The following is an 8,502-nucleotide window of genomic DNA, read 5'->3' on the forward strand; positions in this document are numbered from 1 at the left end:
TCACACAAGATTTCTGGGAAATGTGTGAACTGATCAAACATATACCTTGAATGTAATGTAAGGATATGAAGTCTCAACCTCAAACCGACTGACAATATGTTGACTTACTGTGTTTGACAGATTAGGGGGCTTCATTAGGGGGCTTTTCTCTCCTCACACTGTTCTATGCAATTTGTTGTGATTTGATTTATTGCATATCACATAGTTAATCCAATTTAGATTTTTACTCTATTGACAGCTCCAATTCTAATCTGTTGGGAAGGCTGAGAGTCTTCAAGGTCATTGCATCTATGAAGATCAAGGAGTTTAAGGGCAAACAGGTATCCTGAGAGACATAAACCTAGTCTGTGATCAAGGTCTCTTTTCTTTGAGTGAATGCAGGAATCAACTCCATCGAACAGCTGTGAATTCTGAGGCTAAATGGATGGGAACTGAGAGACGGTATCGATCCGGAGGTTGAATTATACAACACTCTTGTCGTTTCCCCACTAGAGCTGAGTGAAGAGTTCTGCTCGTATGCAGTTTGAGTTGTGATGCTCACCAGAGAGTGACTGATGGATGCTGGCAGACGGCCGTACAGGGAGGAGTCAGTCTGCTGCGCAGTGTGCCGCCCATCCATCTTCATTACTGATGTCTAGATGTCAGTCGGAGAGAGGAGAGCCCTGGGTAGACGCCCGACGGTGTGCTGGGCCTACGATCCACATGGGGTTGAAGGTTATTAGACCATCTGCATCTGCCGATGGTTGACCTCTAATTGATGTGCTTCATTTCTGCTATAACCTACACCTTCATTTATACTGCTGTTTATTTGCATATATTTTGCAACTCCACATTTTTGCCACAAAATATAGTGTAAAATAAAATATATTGTCTTTTGTTTATAAGCAGAAAAAAACAAAGAAAAATATTTGGGGGTGAAAAATTTATATTTGTATATCCAACATGTTATTATTATTATTATTATTATTATTATTATTATTATTATTATTATTATTGTAATATACTGTAAACAATTAAGCACTACCACCACATTTTCGCTAAGACGTGGTAAACATTTTGAAAGTTCAATTTAATGTTAAATCTTTTGATATATATATTAGTTTTTTTGGGGGGGGTGGGGGATGGGGGGGGATTGTGAAATTGTATGTTTATACAGGTATTTATATATTTGCAGGCATCTCATGTTTTTCACCACAAAATTATATATATATATATATATATATACACACATACATATATTAGAGCTGTCACGATATTCGATTTTTCATATATATATATATATATATATATATATATATATATATATATATATATATATATATATATATATATATATATATATATAACGGTTATTGTGGCCATAATAATTCATAATATCGATATATATTGTGATATCTTTTGAAACCTTGGGGGCAACATTTTTTTTCTTTTTTTTTTTTTTTACTTTGAGTTTTTCTTTTTCACCCAGCACACATAAGGATACTGATAAGCACCATATGTACTTAATTGTCATAAAGTATTTTATATTGCAATATATACATAAATACATTTTGGTTATATAAATAAATATTTTTAGTCCCGCCCACAGTCAAGTATCATTGTTCCCAGTTCTGCAAAGCTATACTATAAATATGTTTTAATTGGCTGTGGTGTGGCATTAAAGCAGCAGTTGGCATTAAAATTATGTCTAAATGACATAAAAAATAATGTAAAAAAAAAAAAAAAAGGTTTAATTTATGCAAAATATTATTCCTTTTGATTTTGAGGTGAAATGCAACCCAGGCATGTTTTCATGAGATTCACCCCAATAACCATTTCTAATAGCATCTATCATATCACATTTTGTGAGAATAAACATGCAGTATCACATCATTAGTGCCTCAAAAGTTCATTTGCATGTGTTTAATTTTATTAATGAGTCTCAGGCTTCCAGCAGTCAGAGCTGACAGAACTCTCTCCATCACTGTTTGTGGAGTTTTTCTGATTACTCGTTACAGCAGCGCCATGTTTTCCTTGCAATAAGCAGTCTGCAGCAATCAAACGAGAAACATAAAAGGATTCACACCGGGAAATAAATACTTGCACTCATTGAAAGCAAAACAGCATCGCTTATTCCAGATGAACACAGTTCAAAAGGCATATGGTGAAGATAAGGTGGATGTTTAGAGGAATAACGTATGAAGGCCAAAAAGTTGTGGATTGTGCATCTCAGTGACCTTCGGATATTTTACTTTCTTTTTTTACCAGCAGCTCTCTTAATCTTGGTTTGTGACAGCTAGAAGGCCTCATGTGATACCATCTTACAGGCTAAGATAAATTCATTCAGTTGCCTTGAAAGTGTCATTGGCAGCTCTACATATTTTCCACTTCAGCTTATTGTGAGATACAGTAACATTCATGATTTTATTCTGATTACACTTACAGAAATGTACCAAGTTCAATACAAGTTCAGCTCTTCAGCATTTGTGGCATAAAGTCGATTACCACAGACAATAATTTTAGACTCGTCCTTCAGTTTAAGAGGCAATAATGAACATACAGCCACAAAATCTTTCTGTGCAGTTATAATCGTTTATTTACATTCATTGTCACGTCTATGTCACATGATTTTGAGTTTTTAATAAACAGATTTTTGATAGTTATCAGCAACATTTTGCAAATCAGTGAAGTTTTTCTCTGCTGTAGATATCAAACATGAACAGACATGGACAAAATAAAACATCAAAATTGAGGAAAATATGTCCATTCGTTTAAACTTTATGCCATTTCCTGATAAAACAACAATTTAAAGTTTATAGTTCTACATGTTGCCTTAATTGTTTTTCATTTTTTGAAAACTGTTTTGGCTTGTAAATGGTGTTTAATCAATGGTGTTGTGGATATTTCTCTCCTGATTCAGACCATATGTCTTTTTCACTGAAGGAAGTGATATTATGGATCGAGGACTCATATTTTATCAGGAAGCAATGGTTTGAAGTAAAAAATGACTTCATAATGGATTTGTTTGTTTGGTTTGTGGATTATTGTGATCATTTTATTAGCTGTTTCTCATGGGACCCATTGACAGCAGAGTATCCATTGGTGAGTAAGTGATGTAATGCTAAATTTCTTCAAATCTGATTAAGAAACAAACTGTAGGGAGAGGAAATTTCCAGCAAACAATTGTTTTTTTTTTTTTGGGGGGGGGGGGGGGGGAGGGGGTAGAACTGTTCCTTTAAACATAAATCATCATGTAAACTCACTCATTGCACTGAACATAAACCCACACTGTGCAGGGAAATCAATGTATGTGTAGGTTTATTTGTTTATATATTCATAACACTGATTAATGATGATTATGAGTCGATTCATCATGCAAACATCTTTGTACATGTGTATTTTGACAGACGTTTATTAGCATTTGCAAATTTGCAGCAGAGCTTCATCACTGCTCTGAGAGACATAATTACTAATAGATATGGTAATTGAGACAATATTTTTATACAGCTGACTTTTAAAGGCTGAATGTCAGTAACTGTTATTTTATAATCAGAACTGATTCATCATGATGTGTTGATGATATGAGTGTAAACATTAAGCAAACGACATCATAGTCCATCTGTAGTGCTGGCAAACTTCTTCAGCAGTTTAATAACTGTAATTGAGTGTATGTTTGAACAAAGAAATAGAAGAGGGCTTTCATATTAATTATGTGTGTTTGTGACTATAGTCTAAAGAAAGTATTTTTAAAAACTTTTTTAAAGTGTTGGAAAATTCTAAACATTTAAATATGAAATATTAATATGTTTTATGGAGGCTTTCTTCCATGAGATGATAAAAAGTAAATTATAAAGTATTATTATATATTTTTTATCTAAATTGTGAGGAAAGTGATAGTGTAATATGAACTAATAATTATGAGATGTAAACTCACTTTTATAATTAAAACATTTCTCACAATTCTTGAGTCTATACTTTGCGATTCTCAATGTATGCAGTACATCACAATTGTAAATGTATATCTCACAATTCTGAGCTTATATCTCACAAGTCCTAAATTTGTGTCTATAAATTCAAATTTAAAAAATAATAATAATAAAATATCCAAATTGCGACAAGATAATAGTGAGATTAAGGGTGTATTCGGCAATCGCTATTCCTTTTGCTTGTTTATGCTGGTCCTTTGCCATAAACCAGCAAAGGACCAGCATAAACCAGCAAAGGACCAGCATAAACCAGAAAAGGACCAGCATAAACCAGCAAAGGACCAGCATAAACCAGCAAAGGACCAGCATAAACCAGCAAAGGACCAGCATAAACCAGCAAAGGGCCAGCATAAACCAGAAAAGGACCAGCATAAACCAGCAAAGGGATAGCATAAACCAGCAAAGGACTAGCATAAACCAGCAAAGGGCCAGCATAAACCAGCAAAGGGCCAGCATAAACCAGAAAATGACCAGCATAAACCAGCAAAGGGATAGCATAAACCAGCAAAGGACCAGCATAAACCAGAAAAGGACCAGCATAAACCAGCATAAACCAGCATAAACCAGCAAAGGACCACCATAAACCAGAAAAGGACCACCATAAACCAGAAAAGGACCAGCATAAACCAGCAAAGGACCAGCATAAACCAGAAAAGGACCAGCATAAACCAGCAAAGGACCACCATAAACCAGAGAAGGACCAGCATAAACCAGCAAAGGGATAGCATAAACCAGAAAAGGACCAGCATAAACCAGCAAAGGACCAGCATAAACCAGAAAAGGACCAGCATAAACCAGCAAAGGACCAGCATAAACCAGCAAAGGACCACCATAAACCAGAAAAGGACCAGCATAAACCAGCAAAGGACCAGCATAAACCAGAAAAGGACCAGCATAAACCAGCAAAGGGATAGCATAAACCAGCAAAGGACCACCATAAACCAGAAAAGGACCAGCATAAACCAGCAAAGGGATAGCATAAACCAGCATCCCAGCGTCAAAACATACCAAACCAGCATATGCTGTTTTTTTTTTTCAACAAGGGTGTGAATACACCCTTAAACTCAGAATTTCATAACATTATTAACATGTATCTTGTTGCAATGCATTTTTCAAGAATGCATGCAGTGTTCAACAGATTTCTTTTAGCCCATCAGCAATAATAACACTGTTTAGATTTCCTGTTAAATGAAGCACATCGACTTGTTCTGTGAAGTGAATCACTGTTAGTGTTCCTTTAGTAGCTTGATTTCATTTGCTGTCTCTCTGTCTAGCTCTCTATTTCTTTCTGACTCCCTTTGCTCTCACCTCAATCTCTGTACTCTATTCCGTGGTGATTTACCATGGTCTGTAGAGGCCTTGAATCTCTCTGAGAAGATTTGGTCCTTGATAAGCCTTGAGAGTCCATGAGACCAGCTCCACCACAGAAGCAGAAACGCCATGTGCTGTAGAATCAGGATTTTACTGGCTCTATCTGTCATTAATCACAGTCACAGACTAGAACACTGACACACACAGAGAGAAAAACAAGGGATGGTCAAAAGGTAAGAGAATGGTGAGTGTTTGTATGCTATTTATTCTTCATGTCACCTTATTTAACCAATTCCAATCTTATTTATTCAATTTATTGAAATATTCATAAAAAATGAATTCATATAATTGTCTGTACTGTATATATATATATATATATATATATATATATATATATATATATATATATATATATATATATATATATATATATATATAAACACATACACACACTCACATATAACATGATATAGATTTCAATTATTTGTGCATATTATTTTTATATTTTAAATGTTTTTGTGTTTGTTTTTTTTTTCACTGTGTGTGTATTTGTATATGTGTGTGTGATAATGTTATTTTACATCAGACATTACAGCAGTAAGGTCTCTTTGTTTTGCAATGCTTGTAATACAGTAATCTATGGCATCTTTAAATGACCTCCATTATGGAAGCATTAAATGAGAGTGCCGTATCTTGATGAATTTTTCATTCACACTGGGAGTCATTGAATGCATGTGAAGCTGTTAATTATTCAAAGGTTAACACGGCTGAGCACTTTAATCCACTAAAACATATTTTATCAGCTACTCTTACTTTTATTCATCCAAGAACAGCCCGAGTGATTATTAGCTCTCGCCGTGACACGTTGAACTGTCTGCCATTTTTATTTTCACACTAAATTAGCCTCATTAATGATAATTACTGCAACATGTTGCCCGTTTATGCCTTTCATATAAATGTGGGCGTGGGGATCTAATGTACGTCAGTCGCATTGAAACATCAGATATTGCTAATGAGATGACCTCACAAAAGGTTCTTCCACAAAAGTTTCTTTATAGGGGATAAAGCTTCTTTAGATTATTAAAATATTATTCACACCAAGAAAGAATTTTTTTTTCTTTTCAGAACTTATCACTGGTAGCTTCTTTGGGAACCCAAAATTGTTATTCTATGGCATCAAAACCCCCTTTTGAAACCATTATTTTTAAGATCAGTGCTTCACTTTTATTGTGATTTGGGATGCTTACTAAGATAAACTTAAGAATTACAAACTTAAACATTTCAGTAATGTAATTGTATTTTTTGTTGTTGTTGTTGTTGTAATTTAAATTAGTATTTTTTAAGCTTTTTATATCTAAATTATATAGTAATTAATGTTGCCTTGTGGGTTTTTTTACATTTTAATTTGTTTAAAAAAATAATAATATATAATAATATATATATATATATATATATATATATATATATATATATATATATATATATATATATATATATATATACACACACACACACACACACACACACACACACACCACAGTGTTACTTTAGCATAATTGAGTTTCTCTTTTAGATTTTATTTATTATTATTATTTATTAGATATTTATTTATTTTTATGGTTTTAGATTCAGTCTGTATCACTGTAGAATTATCTTCCCATCACAGCTGGTTAGATATAGGTTTCAGCAGATGATTTTCCATGCAAATGATAATTTCCCAAACAGTTCAATAATCAACCGTTCTGATACAGACCTGCACCAATAATTGATCTCTGTATTTATCCTTCCCAGCATGCATTATTTCATTAGGAAACGCATGACACCCATTGGTTTTGCTCCATAGTGAAGTCAACCGTCTCCATCTACTGTTATTAGTAAATAGTAATGCAGTGAAGCTGCAATTGCCTTGTCAACGAGATTGAACTTTGCAGCAAACCTAAAACACACACAAACAGACACACAGGATTTAAGAAACTTCTTGAAGGGACATAACTAGTGTCCTTGAAAATAGATTGGAGTGGCCCACAAAAGTTGATAGAATCAGTGCGATTATTATTTTATTTTTTTTATCGCGATGGAAGCCCATCAAATGTTGCGACTGCCAACATTGGCTGCTTAATCTGACACGGTGCAGCAGAAATACCCGCAAGGTCTTTTGCCACTGAGTTAAAGGACAGTCAGACTTCAAATTTTTGTGTATTTTTCAGCCACCAGAGAGTTCTGTTTTTTTGCTCTTCCCAAATTAATCCTGCCGAGCGATCTCTCTTATCACACTCGGGAGATTCTTCAGACCTTCGATGATTCACAATCACATCTCCAGAGGTTCTGGTTTTACAGAATGAGACGTTTTCCTTTTTGATTAGAGTTTGAGCTGCTTGTTCCCAAGGGAGTATCACTTAGGTGAAGAACTTCCTGCTTTCTAAATACTGTATGAAAACTTATAGTAATGTTCATGGTTAGAGGATCTATATTCTGTCATGAATTAAAAAAGCATAATAATAACACAATAACATTTTAATCTCTCTCTCTCTCTCTCTCTCTCTCTATATATATATATACATATATATATATATATATATATATATATATATATATATATATATATATATATATATATATATATATATATATATATATATACATATATATATATATATATAAAACATTTTTTTCTAGATATCAGTTAGATGCAACGAGACGTTTAGCTGCGGTCTAGCATCTAAAACTCCATAAAAATGTGTTAATATGAAGAAAATGTCCTTATTTTCACAGGCATTTGTACATTTTCAAAGACTCACTAAATGGTGTTTAAGGGATAAAGAAAAATATCAGTTTGAGTTTTAATCTCATTGATGTCTAAGAACCATCTGTGATATCAAAATAAATATTTTTGCATCCTTAAGGAAAATGTGCGTTTAAAAATTGGAAATTTTCAATATTACATGAAAAACCTAAACTAAAACCTTGCACTGGCAATTAACTGAAATAAGTAATCAAATAACTTAAACTAAAGCAAAATAATGAAGTAAAATAGATATAAATTAAAGCTAAAAATAATAAATATGACAAAAGCACAACACAATTCCTAAAACATAAACTAAAGTTAAAATGAAATCTAAACATAAAAGTTAAATCAAAACTCTTATAGTACATAAACCACACTAAAATATGATTTCATGTTGTCTGTATCATCAATGCTAATAATGAAAACTTTTAAAGAGATACA

This window comes from Carassius auratus, chromosome 1, assembly GCF_003368295.1.
Source record: "Carassius auratus strain Wakin chromosome 1, ASM336829v1, whole genome shotgun sequence".
Classification (NCBI taxonomy): domain Eukaryota; kingdom Metazoa; phylum Chordata; class Actinopteri; order Cypriniformes; family Cyprinidae; genus Carassius; species Carassius auratus.